We start from the raw sequence: 25,263 nt of genomic DNA, 5'->3' as shown, positions 1-25,263 counted from the left end.
ATTTGAACAACTACTTACAATATCTGTGGGCTTTGAGTCTGTTTGGTTTCAACAAAAAACTGCTGCTCCATTTCGTGCTTTTTCAAAAAAACGTGTGTATAAGAACAGCTTTAGAGAGAACGGAGGCTGCAGAGCTCACCATGCTTGTGGTGGAGCGACAGGACAATATCAGCGGCTGCATCTCAGTGTCTTAGTTGTTGGATTTGACTCCAATATGACATTAAAATCACATTCTCAGAGGCCCGGGAACCTGCATTTTGTTTTCATCACGCAAGTGGTGTGAACAATAAAAACACAAATCAGATAATGAAATCCCAGCAGGATGCACTATGGGAAACGATTTAATATTTCGCCGTATGCAGTACATGGTCATATCGCCTGGTTTTGGCTTAGTTTTGCTCTGCTGACTCACTCAGATGTCCAGAAGCTGCGAGGACACAAAACTCATTTTGCTCTGAGCTCTCTGGGTCTGAAGACTGAGCTGGTGGCCAAACAAACACCGAGGCAAATCCAAGTCGTGACAGCCTGGACCTCCCAGCAGCATCCACTTCGGTCGTGACCAAGGATGCTTTCTGATCGCAACTGATAATTTAATATCTCTATTCCAGTGGAACAGAACAGAAACAGAAATAAAAGTCAATATTAAGAAACCAGTGAAGCGTCAGAACCAAATGAAAAGACTCTTTCATCTCCAAAAAGGAGATACGTCTGTTCATCATCACAGCTGAGAGAGAAAATCTTATCTGCTGGTAAACTTCAGTTAAAATAACCCTCCTTAAATGTCTTTGATTTGTCAGCAGCCAGTCAGGCCTTCCTCTGCCGCTGAGCCAAAACATGACAGCTGGATAAAAACAAGGCAACTGAAGAGGGGAGTTTATTATCTAAGAATGCACTAAAAGCTTCTGAAGGTGTCCAAACAGCAGGAAGATTTCTGGACATTAGCTACGTAGCTGTTTGAGGCCCTCTGATCCACGCTGCATTCAGACATCGGCTCTGTTCACGCCGACACAGCAGCTCTCTTTATTTCTGACTTTTCACCTTCACTAGATATATGAAACAAGTCGTTGCTTGTAGCTCCTCAATCGATTGGTGTTTTTATGACAGCGGGAATGTTTTGTTGAGTTATTAAGCCTCAATTACAGACACACTGCGATACGACGGGGAAATAAACAGGCAGCAGACAGCCTGGTGAAGATCTGATGTGAAAGACGTGGGCTCAGCCATGCCACTAAATTTAACATCTGAGGTTTTGTGAACAATGCTCACACACCCAGCCCTCCAGGCAGCAAAGACGCCTTTTTCTGGTTCTCTTTTTTCTTTCAATGTCGATACTGGAGAAACAATGTATGTACGTCTGATTGAGCTCTCGTTTGATCACTGGCACATCTTACCCTCCCCGTCGCCGATGCTGTGCCTGATGATGCCAGAAATAGGCAACAAGAAGGCCGTGATATGAATCAGTGAGTTTCCAGTGTTGGATCAACTGTAGCTTTTCCATTTAAGCTTCTTAATTGAGCATCTTCATTATAGAACACCTGCAGCACCAAGAGTACACACTGTTCTCCTGACGCTCGGCTGCAAGGTTCTATTCTCTGGTTATGAGCCGTGGCTAACGTGGAGGAAGACGTGGTCGTGAACGAGGCTCCCTGATGTGCTCCGAGTAACACCTGCTGACAACCTAATATGGTCCAGACCACAACAAAATAATGGAGGAAAGCTGAGCATCAGCAGCTTGATGGAGGAGAGAAGTACAGATTTACAGCACTGTTTTACTAAATGACCTCTGAGATGCTTCTCGAGCTTTATTTATTTATGTGACTGAAACCGGTTTACATAAATGTCAGTTTAATTGTGTTGATGATCTGAACTGGAACCTCCTCAGCTCGACTTTGAGGTTTTTCCATCCCGTGTGTTAAATCCTGGAACCAGGCATTTTCCCAGAGCCGACTCGGCTGCAGTTCCAAGCGAGCTGAGTCAAGCTGAAGATGTGACGTCAACAGACATCCGGCCACTGATTGGCCAGGGCGCCAGTCGACCCCGCCATTTTTAAAACCCTGATTACCACGACTGGAGACAGTTGCACAGAAACGAACCCTGTGGAGCAACAACAGGGCAGCAGACGTTTCGATAGAGGCAGGTATATCTATCCTTTGGAGCAATACGTGTTTTTCTCAAACACACTTTCATGTGTGGAATATATAGGGAATTGAACCTTCAACCTTCCAACATCATTCATGCCGACTGAGCCACAGTGTTTCATCTTGCTATGGCCACACTGTCGAGGGTGTGGGCGGACAGATCGAGGGCCAGAGTCTGCAGTTCAAATGACTGTTTGAGCGTTTCTAAGAAAGCAAGCTGATGAGAAAACATCCAGATGATATGATCCAGACAGATTCAGTCTCCAGCAGGCACTCCTACATTCTTCTGGGGCACACGACCGAAATAGGACACTTCCTGCTGTCCCGGGACTCGGCTCCTGTGATATACAGCATCACTGTAATGGAGGGAATCTGGCCCAGGGGTCTCTGCTCAGACATGAAATATAATCATCAGCTGGGAGATCTCTCAGGAGACAACAGTGACTTCATTCTGCTCGCTGCCAAAAACCCTCCTGGGCAAACTCTCCACTGTATTAGCCCGCCAAAGTCATTATGCTGCAGAGGAGATAAGGACAGAGGGAGACAACACTAATTTATGAAAGTATAAATATGTCGTATAGTGGTGCTTCTTCAAAATTAAAACCCTGCTGATGTCTGTGAGTGACGGACAGGTTGGACACCCAGCAGGCTGTGGGGTTCAGGGCAGCAGAGAGTGATGATTACACCCCTAAAATACCCAGAGGTGCGTTAGATTTCAATACCTTGCTTTACAGCCACCTCCTCGGTAATGTGAGCAGGTTCAAAAAGGTAATTCAGGTGGACAATAACCAGCCAGACCCTGGCAAGCACCGAGCCTTGAATGAACGGGGTCAGCCTGGGGTCAACGAGGATGAGTTCATCACTCAGGAGTCGCAGTTTGAGAGTAAAAGTTTGCAGAGAGTCACACAGTCTTGTCAGGGTTACAGAAAGGAATCAAATAGTCTGATTTCCTTGTTTGACCCTCTGTGAAGCGGGACGCACAGAAGTATGGCTGCTGCAGATAAGCACATGTTAAACACCAAGACGTACCCAGGCGACAGCAGGAACCCTTCTCTCACAAAAGGAAAATGTAATTCCTGCTGAAACGCTGCTCCTGTACACGGATGCCTGCTGCTGCAGGGAGGTGGGAGTTATCTCCCCTCCCTCTGGTCAGCAACTCTTCTGCTCAATTATTTTTATCGCAGGGCGGATAAGATCTATCCTCTTCTCACAGCAGCTGAAGCCAATTCACGAGAAGACCAGGAAAATAAACTATTGAAGAATCCAAGATAAGCAGAGCTACATCCGCTCACACACTGGACAAGCGCAACGCCAAATACTTTCATGAGAATCATCAAATGAATTCAAATCATTTTTTTACATATTTAAAATAAATGAACAGCCGCTACATACAGTATATGGAAGTTCTCACATTTTAAATGCATCAGAGTGGAGCAGCTTGTATCAAAGCACTGGATTCTGCTGACTGTGTGGACGGAGGAGGAGGCTCTGAGGGAGGCGGAGAAACCAACCGCTGCTCATCAAACAGGTGGAGACTGCAGGACCAGCCTGCCTGCTGTGACCCTGCTCCTCCAGACACTGGTCAGGGACTGGAACCTGCTCCGGACAGGAGAGGTCAAAGACAGGCCACCGCTGCGATTTCTTTAAACCTGCTTCACTTTATCAGAACGGTCAGAATTCTTTATTCAAAAAGAGCCAATAGGACACGTTTCTTCAATGTCGGGAGTTTTACGGCACACATGACTGAAGATATAACATCGATCACAGACACTTTAAATCAAGCTCCACTGGGTTATCTCTGAGAAATGATCAGCATTTCAGAAAAGTTCCACCTTGGAAGCAGTTTTCAACAAACATAGTTTTCAGCAGCAACGACCAAACGGGGCCAAACTCTGCTGCAGGAAGCTGGTTTTCTCTGATAAAAGGAGGGTTTAGACTCCTGGAGGAGACCGACTGCAGCATTTCACAGGAATTATATTGATTTACTAAGAGGAAACAAAGAAAACTCAAGGAAAACAATTCTGCAAAAACTAACAATCTGGCAGTGTCTTTAAAACATCCAAAGAACCAAAAACAAGAAATGTTGCTGTAATGGAAGAAAGACAGATCTCTCAAACACAAATGCTTCAGATTATTCAATTTAGAGTTGACAGTTATTAGAGTTGCTGAGTATTATGAACTGGTTGTGTTGTTCTGTTATGCATGTATGATGCATACATTGATTTTGTGTTTTGTGTTTTTTTTTTAATCAGGCACAGCAGAGCTGCAGCTTTATTCGAGAAGTATATCAGCCAGAGCTGCTAATGGAGCCACTTTCAAACAGCCATGCTCTCAATTAACAGAAATAAAGTTAAAGAGATTCCATACCAATCTTACCAAAGCTTAATGATATTAATTTCCTGGAATCCAGGAAATTAATATTGAGGACCTGGATGATTATTAAAAGTAAATTGATGCAGATAATAGCTGAATTTTTAACACTTTTGAGGTTTTCTCATTGATTTGTTCATACAAAATAAAAGTGGCGGCATCAGAAAATGGCAGCAGGGAACTTTTTTGTTGTTGTTTTTTTAACCACATTCGATTTGAATTCATTGGAAGTTGTGGCTTCTTGTTTTCCACTCTGCTTCCTGTCACATACATTATTCACTGTTTCAGGATTTGTGGAAGCTTCAGTTCATCCTGAGAGACAAATTAAATCCCAGGAGATTTAAATCTGCAGACGACGCTCACAGGGACAAGAGCTGTCACGACTCCACACACACACGCACGCACACGCACACACACTCCAATAAATGATCAGTCCACGGAGGACTCGGGGTTCACATGGAGTAAAGGTCAGGTCGATGTTTGTCACCAGTTGTTCTCTGACCTGCTGGAAGCGTCAGGAAGACGAGCGGATCCAGAGCCTCCGACCTTCGACCTTCAGACTGGACAGAGGACACACACAGGAAGGACACGGCGGAAAACACACACGCCTGGCCAGGTGCTCTGGAGCTGATTGGAGCTAAAGAGTTTTCCAAAATAAAACTTTGAAATTTGAATCTTTAAAAATCACCACATGACACAAGTTCTCTGCAATAAAGAGTTTTCTATTAAAAATGTTTCATCTTCTTTGATTGATAATGATTAAAAATAGTTAATATTTTTATTTGTTATTATTGGAGTATTTTAATAAAACTATTGATATTTCAACTACATTATAACACCATCACTGGTTTTTGATTGCAATAAACTGTATTAAGGAGAAAAACATCAATGAAGACTCACATTTCAACTGACTTTTAATTTTATTTTTACTCTTCAAAGTCGGGACTCATTTATTTATGAGCAGAGTTAGACTGTTTGAAAACTGGAACTCATTTTATAACTGACAGCACATTAACCTGTTTGACAATAGGACCTGGTCATGTTCAGACTATCTTTTATAGAAATCCAATGTTTTTTCAGCATCAAATGCTGAAATTTTAGTCATTTTGGTCAGCTGCTCACTTTGTAACAGATTTAAAAAAAATAAATAAATAAATAACATAAATATACAATGACTTCAGTCTCAAAAGTGAGTGAAAACTGAAAGTTTGCTAAACTAACTCTTCAAAGTTGAATTTTCCAAGTATTTCAATGAGTGCCCTTCATATAAAGGGTGAAAGGATTAACCAAACGAAGGATTTAATGTTAATGTGGTTCAACCTGGAGGCTTTCAGTCTTGTGCACACAGCCAGCACAGGCTGGACGCTGAAGCTGAAAGAGGAATAAAGGCTATAAAGGTAATAGTGATGAAAATGATGGAGTGTTTCACTGGGTGTACGTTCTGGACCGATGATAACGGCTCAGGGTCAAACCGAGCTTCATGTCTCCACATTTCCTTTCCTCACAGACTGATAGGAGCTGGAGTGGATCTTCAATGGTCCAGATTTCAGCCACAGCAGAGAAACCTGAACCCGAAGCGACACTGAAGCTGAAAAGGCTTCTGAACTGCTCAGAGCCTGTGACACAAACATCCAGCAATAAATAACTAAATAATGAAACATGTTTCAGATTCCTCTGAGACTCAGTTCAATCACTGAACTATTTGATTGTGTGTATTTAAAAGGTTATCAGAAGATTCTTGAGCACGGATGAGCGGCAGAAGGAAACAAAAGAAATATGGCCTGTTGGCTCGATGCAGACTGAGGAAAACACGACTGAACTGTGGCACCAAACTATTAAATATACCTACTTCAATCTAGAAAGGTTTACTGTGAAACACTGCCTTCATCAGAGTGTTCATCATGAAGAGAATAAAAGCAAAAACAGTCTGGAGATCACAAAGTCTTCCTCCCACGGACAGAAGGGAACAGAACTCTTCATTAATCGGAGATATAAAGTCTTGAGTTTGTCATCAAAATGTTTTCCTCCTGTTTGTTGATTCTCAGAATGAAGCATTGATATTCTAATGATCGACTCCTTCTTCACACCACTGAAAGCGATCCAGCCTTCCACTGTTTCCTCACATCGCGCCGGGCTGGAAGCTGTAAGCCTCCCTGAAAGACGTCCTCAAGCCTCTTTCAGTGTTTACCGTCTGGCCCTTTGGCGCCGTTTAAGACCGGAGAGCAGAGGAAACGGAGCATTTAGGTGGAGGTTAAGAGGATGAAGGCTTGTTTGGAAGCATAAAGGATAAAACTCCTCTGAAAGCCTGAATGGCTGATTGTCTGGATCCTTCAAAGCAGTGTTCCACTCAGTGTTTTGTTGCTCCTGAGGATCTTCTGGGGAAAAAGTCCTGAGTTTTCTTCAGCGCCGAGGTCGCAGCAACATTCAAAGGAACAAATCTCCCTCCATCCGTCGTCTCAGTCTCTAATCCTCCTTCGTCGGCCTGCAGGCGCTCCACTGTTCTACTTTAAAAATCCGCCAGCGCATTTTTAGGAGACGATCTCAGTGAAGAGAGAGTCTACTGTACACGAGTCTTCAGACAGAACAAGGAGCTTAGAGGGGGAGGGAAGAGGGTTAGCTTTTAAAGAGGAGCTCTTTGTAGCTCAGGACGGACAGTCAGGCAGGTGAAGCTCAAAGGAGAAGAAACTTCTCCATTTCAGAGTTTTTGGTCTTTAAGTTTCATGGTAAAAGTCAGGCTCACAAAACTATCATGCAGAGTTCTGGTTTGATAAATCACTTTCTGAGTCGAGCAGAGGATCATTTATGGAAACACTCTGAAGGTTTCCTTCATGTTAAACAAACTAATGCAGAATGACGGACATTTCCTGAGCAGTGTGTTTATCAGCAGGCTGTGTCTGATAACCGGAGAGGCTGAGGGTTTGGTTTAATGTGTGTGAACTCATGACGCTGCTGCACATGAAGAACACACTGATGCAGAGCAGCTGGCATCACATCAGGCTCACTGATTCCACTCCCCACATCCACCGGGAGACATCTTTACACACATGAAGAAAGATTACATGTTCTATGTTCCATGTGCAGGTTCGTGAATCGCGGCGCCTGCAGCGTGACGGACGAGTCAATCCAGAACATCCCGTCTTCAAACATGATGTGTGCCAACCTCTCCAGACAGCCAGCGCTGCGAAAAGGTCAAACGTGTTGATGTTTCACTTCCCACAAGCCGGAGAGCTTCTTCCCGTGTAGAAACTGTTGAGTGCATTGAGACAGGCACCTGATCGCAGCAGCCGCTCGGCGTCCTCCACCCTCTGCTACGCACACCTGAAAGCCTTTTCTTTCCCCCTCGGCTGTTTAACCCACACGTTAAACAATGCACAGAAATATAACGCTCACTCAAACCAACGATACTTCCACAGCCTCATCCTGCTGCACCCGATCTCCAGCCGGTACGTCCGCCCTCTGCACCCTGCCGCTTGCTCGCCTTCCAGATTCGGTCTGAAACTTTGATGCTGTCGTTCATTATTTAACGCCGGGCGTACATTGTGTTCTGCTTCTCTACCTCCACATCCTCCACCCGCCGCCCGCACTCTCCTGAGGTTTCCCCGCCTCACAGTTTCTCCACCGTTTTAAACCTTTACTCACTGCACCGATGACAATGTGGCACTGATGGTAATTATTAGTTACATGTTTAAAAAGTAACTCATTAGAGAGAAACTGAAGTAATTTTTGTTTCACAGATTGACTTATTTTCCACACGAAGAAAACACCATCAGATAACAAACTACATCAATCAGTATGAATCAGTGATGACAGCAGCAGACGAAAGTAAAACACCTACCAAATCTCACCTTTCAAAGTAAAAGCATCTAACTGGAACAACAAGAGTTTTAGTTTGGATTGCCGACTGATCTAAAAAGCTGTAAACAGCAATATTTTCTGACTGAAAGAAAAAAGTTAAATATCAGTACAGAACTAATAACAGGAAGGTTCGTTTTCGGGGATTTTCCTTCTTTACTCCTTTACCTCCTTTACACACACACACACACACACACACACACACACACACACACACACAGTGGCGTTCAGTGTGAGATGCCGCTGCAGCCTTGACAGAACTGCTGTAATGAGCTCATGTATTTGCGGAGCTGCACGGCCCAAAAATATTCCCGTCAGACGGGTTTGGAGGGAGCGTACCGTAAGCTTCATTACCGACTCACATTCCAGAAAACGCCGGTTGTGTGTTCTTCCTCTCCTCTCAGCCCCAAGTGTGGAGGAAGCTGCAGCAGGTTGTTTGATCTGAAGACGTTTGACCAGATTGGATGATGGGAGGGAAATAAACATCACTTTGGCAGCTGGCTTCCAGGAGATCTTGGGTTGGTTACATAATGTGACCATGTCTGAACATAAAAACACTGCTGGGTTTTTTGGAGTCTATATCCATTAAAAAGTGTTGTTCAAGGCAGATAAAAGCAGAACAGAGAACTTGTTAATGTGGCTCCTCTGACTCGTGGATCTGCTGGCTTCTGCCTTTTAAATGGGAGTTTTTCATTTCCACGGTCGTTCCTGCTCATGTGGACGTTTCAGGTTTTTCTTTCTCTTTGTGCCGAGAAATGATTAGATAGAGCCAACCACAACACAAATAAAAAGGAACTGAATTGAAATAAAACCCATACAACCAAACCACATGTGTCCCAAATTAGATCAGTTATTCTTAATTACCCTGCGCTGGAGGCCGTGGGCCCTCAGCGTGGGCTGACAGGCTCTGCCATCTTTTACCAACCAAATAAGCCATCAGGATCATCACGCCTAATTTATTTCAGATGCATTCTTCTCCAGGATTGTTTTTCCTCCCTTTTGGCCGACAGTGAGGCAAAAACCCGAAGCTGCCACTGTGCACGGACAGGCGGTGCAGCCGGGTGTATCTGAGAGCTGCCCACAACGGCAGATAAATGCTGAGCCTGGTGCAGAAGCAGCTGTCACCGCAGGCCGAGCCTGTAGCGGCTGAGTTCAGCGTCTGCGATCGGGATCGGACACAAAAATGACACAAACAAGCAAACTGCATTAGAGGCCTGAACAAAAACTCAGAGGATGATTTGCTCCGGGGCTGCATGGGAAACACTTTGTGTTGAGCCGTTGATACTCTCTCAAGTGTTAAATTGGATCCCTGTGTTATTTAGAGAATCATCCCTATAACCCACCAGGAAGGTCTGACGGAGGGCTGCATTTTTCCGGATTGTCATTGCAGCTATTTTCACAGCTCCCAGCAAACACCAGCCACCGCCGTGTATTTCAGCTCAGCACTAATGCATTAATGCTGCCATTCAGAACAGGCTCAGGCGATGAACGCCTATCTGAGGCAATGCTGTGGCTGCTGAGTGGCAAAGAATTAGAAAACCAAAGATCCCTCTGTGTCTCTGCTGCAGAATGTGAGCGGAAACAGAGTTCCATTGTATCGTCAAGGGAGAGAAATTTAGCATAAATCCAGTGCAGTGTAAATATTTGTACCAAATAAAACCTCTCAAAATGGTGACATCAGTGTGTTTCTCACAAGAAAGAAAAAGAGTGTTGACTCAGATATGAATGGATTAGAAAAAGTGAAAATTAGTCATTCACATGAGTTTTGTCAGAAGTGTGCTTCGTGACATTGCTGGTGGTCTTTTACTGACATTCCCACTGAAAAGACATCTAAAAGACACTTCCACTGTTTGAGGGTTTGAGGTTGAATCTAAAAGGTCGTTTTCATACAGAGTAAATGTATTTTACTTTGAGACCTGAAGTCATAATGCTTCAGAAATGGAGCTCAGTTGGGTCTAAACAGAGACTGTTCATGAGACATTTGTTTATTTGAAGTGTCTGAGCAGGAGGACATTGCAGGAGGAGCTGGAGAACACAGAACAAGACAAATGGTGGAGTTTCGTACTTCTGCAGATGATGTTGGTCTTTTTGCACAGAAACACGAGGGCCTCCAGCAGATACTGCACCAGTTTGCCACCGAGTGCAAAGTGGTAGAGATGCAGATCAGCACCACTGGTCTCTCATGCTCTTTCTGGATCGTATTTACAGGTGATGGGAGGAGGGACTGTGAGATCGGCTGCAGACTGGGACAGGCGGGACCGTAATGTGGTCACTGTGTCAGTCTGTCGTGCTGAAGCAAAGTTCTCTTCCCGGCTGATGAGCCGTGTGCAGCGAGGGGGAGATACCAGGTTCATAAAGGAGACAGATTTTCACCACTTTCTACACTCCTCCATTTTTAAAAACCACCTGAGTTTCTAGTTTTGGAGAATCGGTCACGTCTCCTCCAACTTTAAACCCCGTTCAGTGCAAAGTGAATGACACTGCGTGGAAGCTGGAGGTTTTCAATACAAGCAGCAGGCGTGTATAAAAAGTCCTGAGGTAAAGTGGTGAAATATGAATGGGTCACTCTTCTCTTTAGAGCCTGAGTCACCGCCATACAGGGATTCAATACAGCAGCCAGTGACTGTGAGCACAGTGATTTCAAGAGAGCGTCAAAAATGAATCAGTGCAACCACATGTATAGAGGCAGACGGTATAACCACACATGCACAAAGCGCTGAGTCATAAACTGACCCATAAAGAATCAGCACTGAGAGGATGTTCAAAGCTGGAGAGGTGCAAGAGCAACAGCTGAAAGCAAAATGCAAAGCAGCAGCAATTTGCATGAAAGCAAGAGATAAAAAGCAGAGCAGAGAAACAAAAGGCTGGAGAGGAAAGGAGAAGATGCAGCAGAGTGAGAAACACTGCAGGCTGCTGCTGGCAAGGAAACACAATGATCACCGTCAATGAGGCACATGAGAGCTCAGGGAAATGTTTGCATGGGAAGGAAGCTTTGCACAGGCGACAGGAGGCCGCTATACATTTCCCATCAGCCCCTGTTAGAGGAGCAGCAGGTCTGGACGGGACACATGGCCCTGAGGTCAATCAGTGGCTCTGCTACCCATCGCCAAGGAGACGCCGCAGAGGGGCAAACGCTCGGGGAGTAGCACCAACTGATCAGCAGACACGTCATAAATCCATGACTGTTCGCACTGTGTCACTGCTTTCTCCACAAAACTCGCCACTTAATCTTCCTCATGTCTGGAGTCCCTGCTCTTCCTCTCTGCCTCTCTGGATCACGGATGAGCAACTTTCATCACTGGGAGAACAGCAGAAATATCCTCCTCCCTGCCTGTGGGGGGTTATGGGTGGAAAAACACTTGTTAGTTTTTTTTCCTCCTTTATTTCTTTATCTTTTTCATTTCTATCTGAATCATCATGCCTCAACGATGCATCTACATCTTGATACAGAAGTGTGGTTAGCTGAATCCTCCAGGAACTCTAACGACAGCTCAGACAAGACAGAATATGTGACTCTTTACAAGTAATCCAACATGAGGTGACGCTCACGTTTTGTCTGATCTTAGCCTTTATAAACATTCCTCTGCTCTGTGATTTTCAGATCTGTCTGTTCTTCAACAAGGAGATGAGGAACCATCTTGTCCAGGTCTGATAGACACCGTCTGTCTCAAGCAGTCTGAGCAGTGACAGGAACTCAGGATGTCAAGAGAAACCATCTTTGGACAGTGGCCATGCCAGACATGTATTTACAGTTCGCAGCACAAACATTTTTAATTTGAATGATTCCTGGAAGGCAAATGCTTGAAGAAATAATGCTCATAGTGATATAAATGTCTAACTTTAGCTGTCTTTTTTTTACCTTCATAATAGATTTTTTTAAGAATGTGCAGCTCAAAGCCAGCAGGAATAACTGTGATTAAACAGTATGAAGAAACAGGGAGGTTGAAACAAGCAATATGCACGTTTGCTCTGTAGTGAAAATAGCTCCCAATTCCTTAGTTTTGTGTATAAACCCTAAAAGCATTGTTACCAACATGCAGTGATGTTTTTTTTCCTTCTTCTTCGGCTCAGGAACACTTTTATGGCAGTCAGGACAGAAGGCTTTCTGGAGTGGTGTGTAAAGACTGTGGAACATCATTCCAGAACAGCTTCTCCATCCCTGAAGAAAGTGGAGCTTCAAGGAGGCTTCACATCCTCCAGAGCCACCGCAGTGAACAACAAGCGACCAGCAAAGCTCGATCTCTTCTCCACCACACAACAGACCATGCAACATGGATGCTACACAGGTCAGTGCATACAAATCAATTTTCAAGTGGTTGTGCGATAATATCCGATGTGATTTAGAGAAAATCACGAGGGAAATAAGGAGGAGACTGAGTACAATGAGAGCGCAGCTTCCTGCAGTGCAGATTTGTGACGTCAGTCCCACGTCAATGCATACATGAGACTTAACCATTCAGATCAAGAGTGCACTGAGAAATATCAGATATGCATTTGACCTGGTTCCACACATGAACGAGGTCTGGTATCAGACCTGAGTGGCATCAGCCTGCAGTGTGAACAGAGCTTCAGTCTTCTAGAGGAATCTCCCAGTGCAGCATTCTGTTGATGTGCTACAGATGTCTTCTGGTTTTCTGAACACTAAAGGACTGGTCGCTATTAAAAATGAATCAGAAGAAGTTGTATTGAAATATTAGGTTGTCATTAGGGGCAGAAGCAGCTGTCCTTTCTAATGAGACTGACTGAGACTCATATCAGGGTTCCTGCAAAGATGGAACTGCACTTCGAAAGACAAATAGCACTTTTCCACTCGTCCCTGCTTCGCCCCTTTACCCAGTTTGACCCTGGTTCCTGTGTGTTTCCTTTACATTTTAGTCCCTCATTCTAGGTTCTTTCATGGTCCCTGCTGGTCCCTGCTCGGCTGAGGCTCCAAGTGGCGTGAAAATGTGACGTGGGCAGATGCTGTCCACTGATTGGCCAGAGTGTGACGTCAGTAGCAGAGCTGTGACAGCGACTGTGGTCAGACTGACGCCATTTTTAAAAACCCCACAACAGCAGTCTGGGAATAAGCTCAGGAATCGACCGGTGGAGGAGTGAGGAGGTGCGGACATGTGTGGAGGACAGTGTTGGAGTACTCGACACCAGTCTCCATCTCAAGACCACTTCTAAGGTCTCGGACACCGAGGACTCAGGCACTTCATCAAAAAATAAAATCTCCAAGATGCAGAAAGATTTAACGACACATCCAAGAAGATTCAAAGGTTAAATAACTGAAATCTGTTTGCAAAACACATTTGTTATTTAACACTGAACACGAATACGGTTCTGGCCTCCGATAAACATTTGCTCTAAGAAACACACTGTTACTTCATTATTTCAAAAGATGATCATGGAACAAATACAAAGTATGAAGGAATCCAGAGATGCACAAACCGAACCATTTTCATTTAACTAGTGTTATTTACTCTATTTCCAGAGTGACACAGTGATATGCCGTCTCTTCTCGTCCTGCTGCGTCTTCTCACACCACTGAGCAGAAGAAATCAACCCAAGAAAATCAGCACTGAAGAGAAAACCGATCATCCGGTGAAATGTTTTAAGGCCACTGAAGGAGGCTCTCAGTGTGAAATACAACGATTCCTTGTCCATCCTGGACACATTTTTGGAGACGACTGTGTGTAATATTGACAACAGTAGAGCTGAAGAAACTCACAGAGTCAAAGAGCTCAGAGGAGGACTGCTGTTCACCATCTTATTTAGCTACAATGTTAAGTTGTTTCCTCGACACTTAACCTTTTGGTCCGGTTTTGAGTCAGTTCAGGAACTGCTAAATACAGTATGTGGAATATATCCGTCCTAATGCCCCTTTCAAATCGACGTACTCTCTTCACTGAGGTCTACTGAGTGGCTGCAGCGGTACACTGGTACAGGAAGTTAACTCATTCACAGTGAGCAGGGAGGTGGAAATTCCCTGTTGTCAGGGTGTCTGAACAGCTGCCTAAAAAGTCTCAACTGGTTCAAAATGCTGCAGCAAGAGTTCTGAGAAGAACCAGCAGGAGAGATCGTATTCGAACAATATGAGCTTTTCTTCACTGGCTTCCTGTCAAATCCAGAATAGAATTTAAAATCCTTCTCTTAACCTTTCTCACCATTTTCTAGTTCAGCTGCCATAAGTAGAGACTGTTGGATTACCGACACTGAGCTTCTCCCTCTCTTTACAGTTTAGTTAAAGCACTGAATGTGTTCTTTTCCCAGTGAGACAGAGGAATATGCTTTTTATAACAAGTTTTTATTTTGTTTTACATTATGGACTTGCTGTGAAATTCTGTTCACGTTACCTTTTCATGTGAATCTCCTCCATTTTTTTCCTTAAAGGCTGAGATTAAAGTCTTAAATCGCTGCAATAAATATAATTCAATAGGATCTTGTGCCAACAGTTGCACCTCTTTCTGGATAAGTAAAGCCTGTTTTGATTGTCGTCCTGGTAATGTCTGGGTTGTCATGTTAAGGTTATATGTAGAGGACCATTTTCAGTGTTTTTGTTCATGAGCCAGAGGACTAACTTTCAGTCTTCACTCATTTTCTAAAATAACACCGAATACGTGTGGAAAAAGGGGGAAATCGCAACGATTCAATGAAACTTTCACTTGTTCTCACAATTTCTCAGCAACAAACACTAAAAACACAGTAAAGCTCCACGCCAAAACTTCCTGTTGCCTTTAAAAAAGTGTAAATATCCTTAAAAATAAAACATAACAAATTAAATTCACAGTGATTTTTGATGAAGTCGTCTTTTACTGATCCTCACTTCAGTTCCAGACAGAAAAATCTATATGCTGATCAGTGATCAGTCAGTACGCTGTTTAGTCGTCTTTTTTTCTTTAAAGTATCATTACTTGTACTGAGATAAAGACCATGAGGACTTTAATAAAGTGTGTGTGTGTGTGTGTTGGACGTGACCCACTGATGGATCAATGTGAGGATGATGCTGGATTTAATGCACCATCCAAACACTGCGAGCATCAGCCTGCCGTGCTTTCAGTCCATCTGTTTACATGGTAATGCCAGCTCCAAGTGTAATCTACAGCAAGGCTGAGGTCGCAGATCACACACACACACGCACGAATGCACGCACGCACAGATAATACCAATGCTTGACTGGTTTAATTGGAACAGGGTGGGCTCTACTTTTCCCTTGAATCCCTTGGGTTGGAGGCTGCAGCGTCTTTCTCCTGCAGCTGTGGAAATTACAATTCCTGCAGTGAAAAAACACGGCTGAGGGTCCAGACTGAAACCCTTCCATCTGAATTCATGATATTCACATTATTCATAGCCCCACGTACACATTTAGCTCTACCTCTCTGCTGAGTAGAACTGGAATGCCTCGTGCTGATGGGCAGGCTTTTATTATTTATTCACCTTAACTGCCTCGGCCTGCAGTAAATATGAAGCGACGTGCCGTTCTGCAGATAAGAGGGAGCGAAAGCTGCACCTGACGTCACATGTGAAGTTCTCTTTCTGAGCGTGTCTGCCTCCACTTCTCACGAGTTCAGACAGACTTCAGTGACCGAAAAACTCAATTCTGAAATGTAAACACTGAAAGACACGGGAAGAAAATAAAAAGAGGAAAGCACATTCCTGCAGTGAGCAGAGGAAATCATAAAATAGATCAAGAAAAATGTTATTGTAAGGAGCTGTGCTGGGAGATGAGATGGAGAACAGGCCAGATCTGGATCAGGAAAAGCTTCTGAGAACGGCTGTAAATTAAAAAAAAAAAAAAAAAAAAATCTGTTGCGGTAATCCTGACCTTGGGAAGAAAGACCAGACAGATCGAAGCCTGAGAGTTTGAGTCAGCGGAGCCGCCGTCCATCGGTCACACTGCTCTCTCTCACTCTGCACTGCCGTCGCCGGCGTGCAGCATGTTGTGAAGCAGCAAAGGAGGACGGAACGGATTCAGTGAAGAGGAAGGCTGTCGGCTGCAGTGAAGCACCGATGCAAAGTGTGACTGAATAAAGCAACACGGTTCACTGAACACAGGACCGCCGGCCGTCGATACCGGAGAGCCAATCAGAGAGCAGCTGACCGAAAGCTTGATCAAGACACCGGCCAGAGTCCAGCAGGACCACACCTCTACCAACTCATCTTCCACTTCCTGTTTCCAAAATCACCCAAACCGCTTCCAGAAGGAGACGGCCCCATCGCAGAGAGCTGACTGGGGGTCAAGGGTCGTGCTCAGGGACCAACATGGAGCATCTTTGATTCTCTGAACCTGGAGGAGTACGCTACACCTGTAAGCTCCAACATCAAGCAAAGCTCAGACACCATCACCACCGACAAACACATCGACTGCAAGTCAGAAAAAAAACCCTGGACGAACAGAGAGGTCACGACCTCTGACAGAAAGAAACTCCACCTTGAGGTCGTAGTCAGGGAGAACCTGAGCAGCAGGCAGAGGAGGAAAAGAGGCATTTAAAGGGAGGAATGAAGGAAGAAAGACCTGTTTTCAACTGAGTAATTTAATAAAAACCACTGAATATGTGAAAACAGGGAGGTTCATCTAGTTTTATTTCTGGTGAAAGATCAGTGTTTAAGCGGAGTGTTAAAAAGAAAACAGTGAAACAATAAGTACAGAACTAAAACCCTTCTATGAACAGCTGGGATAAAGTTACTGTTTTAGCTCGAAGGCCGTTCATAAATGTACCTGTTGTTTTTTTCTCTGTATGAAAAACTCATTAAACTTAAAAGTTGACATTTCGTTTATCATCTTACCAAAGAGCAAAAAATCTGATCTTCATTTTTCAAGGGAGATCGATTTGAAACCGTGTTTCACCAGATTACTGTAGAATAAATAAATATAAAGAAAGAGAGAACCAGGCAAAGCAACGCAACCACCAGAGATCTTCATGAACCGAGCCAGAGCCAGGACTTCTCTTCTTCCTTCCTCTGCCAGCTCGCAGTCCAAACATTATTATTCTGCAGCTCATTCCAGGGACAACGTGCCAGTGGCGGTTGTCATTACACCCAGGGAAATCAACATTTGCCAGCACTAACTGTTACATGATACATCTCATTAAAACTGACGATAGACGGGTGACTTGCTGTTTTTTTACATAATTTCAAAGAACAAATTCAGACGAAGTTCAAATAAGTCTGCATAAAGATTCACTGTTGAAGAGTTTTTTCTGGAAGGTTCTCTGAAGGGTTGCGGTGCGGTTCCTCTCTGAATCAGGTTTCATGACGGAGGTGTGTTGTGCAGACTGCACCGCCCCCTGGAGGTGAGTTTGTGACTGCATTAGAGCACCAGTTTATTCTGGAATTACCTCTCATTGGCGTCTAATTCAGATTTTCCTTTCTGCACGAGATCTTTTATTCGTTTTATCTTCACTGTTTATTTGCGTCAAACTCGGTCAAAAACGAGTCTCAGTGGACGGCAGCTGATGAGGACTTGCCAATAAACGATCAATCAAAAATCACTGGATCCTAAATCCATAACCGACCCAAACCTCCGTCACAGAGCTCATTTTAAACATCCATGGCCTTCTTGGTGCCGCGATGCCTCCATGTATATGTGGTGTTTGACCCGACAGCCTCTGCTCTGGTGTGAAGTCTCCCTGAGGAGCTTCTATCTGTGAGAGAGAAAGAAAACGGGGCTCGCTCGTCCCAACGCCGACAAGACGCCACTTCCTGTCTGGTGTGAGAAACTCTGCAGGGCGCCATCAACTTGATGAGAACAGTTAAGAGAACACAGGCTGGTTGCACTGCCTCGTTCAGGAGGAGCAGGCCTCCAGGGTGGGGGGGTGGGGGGGCGTCCGGCGCTGCTTCCTGCTGCTCCAGCATCCCTGAGTCACGGCGGCACACAAACATCAACGGGCGGTCACAGCTGGACGCAGAAGGTGGAGCTTCCCCCTCCAGCCTCCTCCGGACACTCCTCCTCCCCTCCTCTTCTCTCCGCAGCGCCGTCCACATCTGTTTATCTGTCAGCGTGCATCACCCTCTCCACTTCCTGCCTTCCTCTGCAGCAGGAGCCTCAGCGGGGCATCTGGGGACTCGCTGTGCCATTCAGCTAAAAACCCAACCCCCCCACCACTCCCAGCAGACGCTGCTTTCTTCCTTAAATAGATAAGATGTGAGGCCGAATTAAGACGCCGAAGCTGCGGGGGACGGGGGGCGTGGACGGTGGGAAAAGAGAGAGTAAACACAGAGAGAAGCAGCGAGGGCGGGTGATAAGACTAAAAGAAGGACGAGCTGGAGGAAGGAGTGGGAAACATGTAAATATGCAACAAAAAACAAGACAGATGGGTGGGATTCAACACTATCTGGCTCAGCTGTGTTGACAAATCTGAATCGTGGTAGAAAATGTCCAATAATACTGAGAGGCGAGAACAAGATGGAGAACAAGGAGGAAAACAAGGACAGGAACAAGAGAGCTGAGCATTGTAATCTCTGTAAGGCTAAATATAGAAGGCAATAACGTGATTCAGCTGGCCTCCACGTTCAATTTAAACAAGTAAAATAAAGATTGAGTTCTTTATATTAGAAGTAGAGACTGAAATACTGTTAAGACGTGTGTCCCGATCACAAGAACAAAGTTAGAAAATCACTGACTTACATCTCAGCATCTGAAAGTCCACAAAGCATCGAGTCATTTTTAGATTTGGTTAAAGATGCATTATAAAGTCAGATGTTACTGTAACACCAGTATTGATGACCGTGGTGTGACAGCAAGATGATGATCATGAAGTTAGTTTTGTCTCTGTCAGTTTTGACGTTAACATCAGACGCTCGCTGTAAACAACATGAGCAGAAACTCGTATCCGGGTATTCAGGGATGAATGAGCAGTCTGAAGTCAACATTAGCCTCTCTTTCCTGCAGAGTTCTGACCAGACTGTATGTTTATCACAGCTGCAAAGAGAGGCAGTCGAGGTATTTTAATTTCAGGAACAATTCCCCAAAAGACTGAGGGGCACGGTGTTGAGATTTTTCAGGAGTCAATTCAATATTTAATTTGCCTGCTTTTCTTCTTTTTTGCCTTTGAGGAAACTGGACAACCATTTCAGGAGTTGGAGTTCTTCAAACTCACCATAATAAACATTTTCACTTGTTTTAATCGTGGGACAGTTTGTTGCTGGAAATAAGGCCTCTTCACTTCTTGATGTTTTTAAATCCTTTCTAACAGCCTGCCTCATTTCTTTAAACTCTTAACGTCACGAAGCAGATTTGCCCATCCAGTCTTTTTTAATCAGTCTTCCTTTTTCGGTTGTTTCATACTTGAAATGTTCAGATCTTTAAGAAACTACATCCATTCTGAGTCTCAGGAAATACAACTGTCCTTTAGAAACATGCAGCACAAAGCTTCACAGCTTCATCTGACAAGAAAACATTATTTCAGTGGAACAGAGGTTTTGTTTGGAGCCTCAGTAACAACAGCTCTGCCTGTCGTCTGCTATCTGGCATCAAATGTTTTATTCAAGAAAACTCTTCTTTTCGAACTTTGCTTTAGAAGATAAGATATTAACTTATGTTTTTTATTCTTCAGGCTGTCTGCATTTTCACTGAACACATGTATGAAGACAAAAGCGACTGACTGAATATTTGTTCCATTCAAACATCCAAGCCTCATCCTGAACTGGTACATTTTAGGTTTAGTGACTCGTCATTAGTTTGATGCTGAGCATCATGTGAAGTTAACATGAACCAGCTTATATATTAAAGTAAAACTAGAAAATAATTCGAACCAGACGAGACTCAGCATGAAACCCCAGAGAGCTTCTGTTTTGAAAGGCAATAAGTACAAGAAGTACTTCCTGACTGAAGACAGGACCTTCACCCTCATAGCACCCTTCAGGCTCATAGCAACACCCCGAAGACATCAGGCCGAGACCAGGCAGGGCCCGAATCAAGACCTGGAAAACCCCAGACTGCTCAGTCTGTACAGTGACGAACACGTGTTCAGTCGCTGTCTCCAAACAAACCGCTCTGAAACTTTCTCTGTTGAGCTGCTGTCGCTTCAGACTGCTGGGAGAGAATCTGCCTTCACCTGAGAAATCAGACCCAGACTCAACGTGGCAGCAACAAACTGACAAACATGATTCATTCTGACAGGTATCCTCATACAGATGTGATGTGAAGCTCCTCAACGTACAAACAGCTGGAAACCTGGAGCCTCATTTATCATCAGCGTGTAGAAAAGGTTTTAAATTCTGTATTATGGGTGAAATATAGAGTGTGTGTCATTACATGAGTCGTATGAACTTCAGTAAGTAATGGGTGCTGATGAATCCCAATTAGTCATATATGGCAGAAACATGCACATTTAACAATATAGTGTGTAAATCATGGCATAAATTCATGAATATTTATTTTGCCAAAAATAAACAACTTTACATCACGGCCAGGGTTTGAAGCCCAGCATCACAGGAGACCAGAGAGAAATATACTGTACCTCTGTCAGAACTGTCAGTCTCTGTCTGTGGTACAGACTGGTACACGGCTTTTCCAACCTCGTCACTGAACCCAGCAGAACACACGGCCAAAAACATTGAATCGGTGTGTTTACCTCCCCAGAAGCCTCTCTGCTCTCTCTCTGACAGATCAGCTGCACTTTGGGATCACATGACCTGCAAGCTTCTCCAAACCGTCCAACAGCTCAAGATGAGCATTTATGTTCATTATAAACACCTGTCACAGCTTCTCTTGGAGGATTTCACACCACATACAAAACATTCATTCAACTCTCAATGAAATCACTAATGGAGCATTTTGAATTAAAGGAAAACTGAAGACACTCTGAAGGATTTTTTCTATTAGTGGTTTCACTGTTCTACCTCTATGTGAGGAAACATCCTCAGAGTTATGCTGATATTGACACACTCTCCAAAGAATCAAGTACAAGTTGCTGAGTTCCATACTTTGGTTGGGAATGTTCATAAAAACAGGACTTCATGTTGCCGTCCACATGGTGGCGTCACCTGCTCTCTGTGTACGAAGCAGCGGAGATACATGAAGATGACACAAGTTCAGCTTGGAAATCGCTTCACCGTGTAATAATTTTTTTGTACATCTCAAAACAACAACGAGATTTGATTTCAATCTTGGCAAATGCTCTGAGCTGTACAGGATTCATTTCACGCATCGTGGCGTTTCAGAGCGTGTCCTCTGAATCAATCCAGCACAGCAAGTGCTGCATTACTGAGCACTGCTGCCAGGGGGCGCTGCAGCCAGGACAGACTCTTCTTCACTGGTCTCCCTCCACTCTAAACAGTCAGGCTGATGACCTTCATGCTGCTCTGGATTAAGGAACCCCTCCACCCCCCGGGCCGGGGCCACCGGCGCCCTGGAGGAGTTAGATGCGTCCCTGCTGGTGACGGACACAAGGGGCGTGGCCAAGCCGTCAAACGTGACAGGTCGTCCAGACCTCTGGAGCACCAGATGCTGCTCACAACGAAAAGGAGTTCTGCAGAAAATGAAAGAGTGATCAGCAAAGTTCCAAATGCTGGACCAAATCCACATTCTACCTCCAGTCTCACTTTTTACCAGATTAGAAAAACCAGAAGTTTACTGCTCCACTGCTGATAGCTTTAATGGTTTCTCATCCCACATCACCAGAAACACACCAGTGAAGTTGATTTTGCAGATTTAAGTAGCTCCTCGTGTTTCACACCTCTGTTTCCTTAACCCTTTGAGCTCAGGGCCATTTTCGCCTAAAAGTTCAACTAAAGACGTACCCAAAGTAAACTGAATGCTGTTCTTGAACTGTTTGGAGTACATGCATGGTTGGGGTCTCATTTGAAAGCTGACAACCTGTATTTTCACCCAGTGCAGTCAGAATTACTCTAGGTGCTACTGGCACAGATTTATTTATGTTGCAGCACACTGAATTAGGATGAATTTCATTCTCGCCTGAATTTTTTCCCTCATAAAACACCTGGAAATAAGTGTGGAAGCACTGAAAGAGCTTGAAAACACAATTTTGCTAAAGCCTGGGGTCTTACATAGTTCAGGTCAAAATGTCAGAGCAGTAATACAAGAAATGAGTGTTTCACACATGTATTTGTACTGCTATGCCCCGGCGGGGTCAATTTTGGACATCCTCTGTATACCCTCTGGATGCCCTCTGTACAATGGTATATGCTGGTTTTTGGCCCATTTTTACATTATTTTCACTCCAAAAACTCATAAATGACTCAAAAAAATCACTTCAGACAGGCTTCAGGGTGGGATAAGGCCCTCAGATTGAGAGGAGCAGGGATAGACAGCAGGTGCATCCCTCAGCAGATATCTGAGAAGTCACAAAACCCCGCTCGCGGGCCAGCCAGCCATTCAGCAAGCTCATTGGCTACCAGCCCTGTCAGTCAAACGTTTCTACCGACGTGATTGGCTCAGAATCCATTGATGACGAGTGATGACGACCAATGACGAGGTCCATCAGTCTCGGCAGCGGTTGGCTGGTTAGCCATCGGAGACAGCGATGAGTCACTTGATTGGTTGAAATATGATGAATAAGCAACGGAAACCGTTCAGTCGCCATATTGGATATCCTCAGTGCGAGTGAGAGAGGTCTGGATGAAAGTATCTGATAAAAATATGGATTATTATCGGACGCGCACGCGGACAGATGCGCCGCGTGCGCGCGTGGCGGCGCGTCTAATTCTGGATTATTTGCTTATTTCAAGACATGTTTTGGACAAAAGGCTATACTTTCTAGCTTTGTCTGGATGCATACATTTGGACTGTGGCAGTTTTTGCTGGATTATCTGGATTATGGATCATCTGTGATCAGTTATGAGCCTCCAAAGTTGAGTTGCGCTGTTTACTTTATTTGCTGTTTGTTGGACAATAGGGCTGGGTATGGATTTGAATTTCCGAATTCGATTCGATTCCTGATTTTCGATTCAATTCAATTATTTGACGATTTTTTTTTTTTTTTTTTTTCAGTGAAAGCTCATGTCCGGAGTTTTGAAAGAAAGAGAGGTTTCTTTAATCCAACGTCTCGAGGTTCCGCTCTCCCTCTGTTTTAGTGACCTACCAAGCCACGCCCCTTTAATTTCATAAATAATAATAATAATAATGCATTGGTTTTATATAGCGCTTTTCAGGACACTCAAAGACACTTTACATTGCATTATTCATTCACACCATACTGGGTGGTGGTAAGCTACTACTGTAGCCACAGCTGCCCTGGGGCAGACTGACGGAAGCGAGGCTGCCAAATCTGCACCATCGGCCCCTCCGACCACCACCAACCATTCACTCACACAACTTTCATACTGGGCAAGGGGGATAAGTGTCTTGCCCAAGGACACAACGACAGTGTTACGCCTGCGGGAGCGGGGATAACCTTCCGGTTATAAGACGACCTGCTCTACCAACTGAGCTACTGTCGTACGCGCATTACCTGTGGGGTCAAAATGAAATTCTGAGTATTTCCAGACATCTGCCTCTTTTTTGTTGGTGCTTCAGATCTGCCAACTTTGGTGAAATTTTGAGAGTAGCACTTGGCTAGCTTAGCATGCACACGCACACACACACACACACACACACACACACACAGACAGACACAGACACAGACACAGACACAGACACAGACAGACACATACACACACACACACACACACACACACACACACACACACACACACACGCAGCTCGCGCTCATGTCGACAGGAAAAAAAAAAACTTTTGGTGCTTATTTCCCTGTTATGACATCATATTTTCAACGTAAAACTAACGTTAACAGTACATATTTGCCAAAAGACACACACGTACACTCACGCGTGCATACACACACAGACACACACACCATTTTAGCGTTTTAACCGCCAGCTGCTGCGGGTGGAGGACAGGAGACAGCGGGCTGACGCTGTGGGTTCGGCAGACCCGTTATTCTCCACTACTCAATGAAGATTGGTTGAAACTGCACCACTACACTGCTGCACCGTGTTGTCAACATGAGTATTGCACGTCCACATTTCTAACAGCGCTCACAGATGTCTTCAGCTTTTTGCGTAGTTTAATGAGACGGAGCGTACCGGCGTATTTTGATGTGAAATTAAGTACCTGCTACGCAAAATGCATACAGGTTGGCAGGTCCGGCGCTTTCAGCGCCTCCGCCATGATGCTTTGTACCGCTATGGACTAGTCACGCGAGATCTCGTCACGCGAGAAGTCACATGACACTGTGGGGGAAAAAGACGCATTAAATAGATCGATTCAAGGGTTTTATGAATCGATACAGGGCTATTAAAAGGAGAATCAATTCAAAATCGATTAATCAATTTTTTAAACCCAGCCCTATTGGACAAATGTGTTTATATTACCCGCTGTGGTAATCACATCTGAAAGTGCTTTATACCCACGGATTCATGAGAATTTAAGCTTTCTAACGGTACATAGTGTGTCTGTGGAATTTGCAAAATGCGTCTGGACATTTCATAAATGCATTGGGAGAAGTTGACCGGCCGTGGGCGGGCCGGTCTGAGCTTAATTAACTGGAGGACCCATGTGGTCAGTCTGCATGGGCCTCACGTGTCAGGCTGGTTACCAAAACCATCTGGGACCTGCAGAGTTTGCTCATGTAGTCCCCGATACACCCGAGGTGAACTGATCCAGGGCGCGCACGTGAAGACAGCAGGGACTGGACCCGAGGCTTTGGAGGAGTGAAGCACTCCGAACTCTCTTCCTGCAGCTGCTGGGATGGCTCCTGGACTTCACTCCTCTCCCAGGTAAATGTACATCACCTGAGTGTGTCGTGTTTCTGCTTTTTACTTGGACTCTGGACATTTCACAACAAATAAATACACTCTGTGGTCCAAACATCCTTTAAACAGGCCAAACAGGAACAGGCCTCAACACAGAAGCTGTAGACTGATCAACTTTTGTCTATTAAACTATTTCTTTATTTAA

The 25,263-nt window shown here is 44.5% G+C and overlaps 1 protein-coding gene across 1 annotated transcript in view; it reads right to left on the bottom strand.

The window, feature by feature from the left end:
* klhdc8b (kelch domain containing 8B) overlaps window positions 1–25,263 on the bottom strand; it is a 190,508-nt gene that overhangs the window by 148,606 nt on the left and 16,639 nt on the right. The window lies entirely within an intron of this gene.

Source organism: Salarias fasciatus, chromosome 20, assembly GCF_902148845.1.
Source record: "Salarias fasciatus chromosome 20, fSalaFa1.1, whole genome shotgun sequence".
NCBI classification, from domain to species: domain Eukaryota; kingdom Metazoa; phylum Chordata; class Actinopteri; order Blenniiformes; family Blenniidae; genus Salarias; species Salarias fasciatus.
This window is presented reverse-complemented; position numbering and strand designations above follow the sequence as displayed.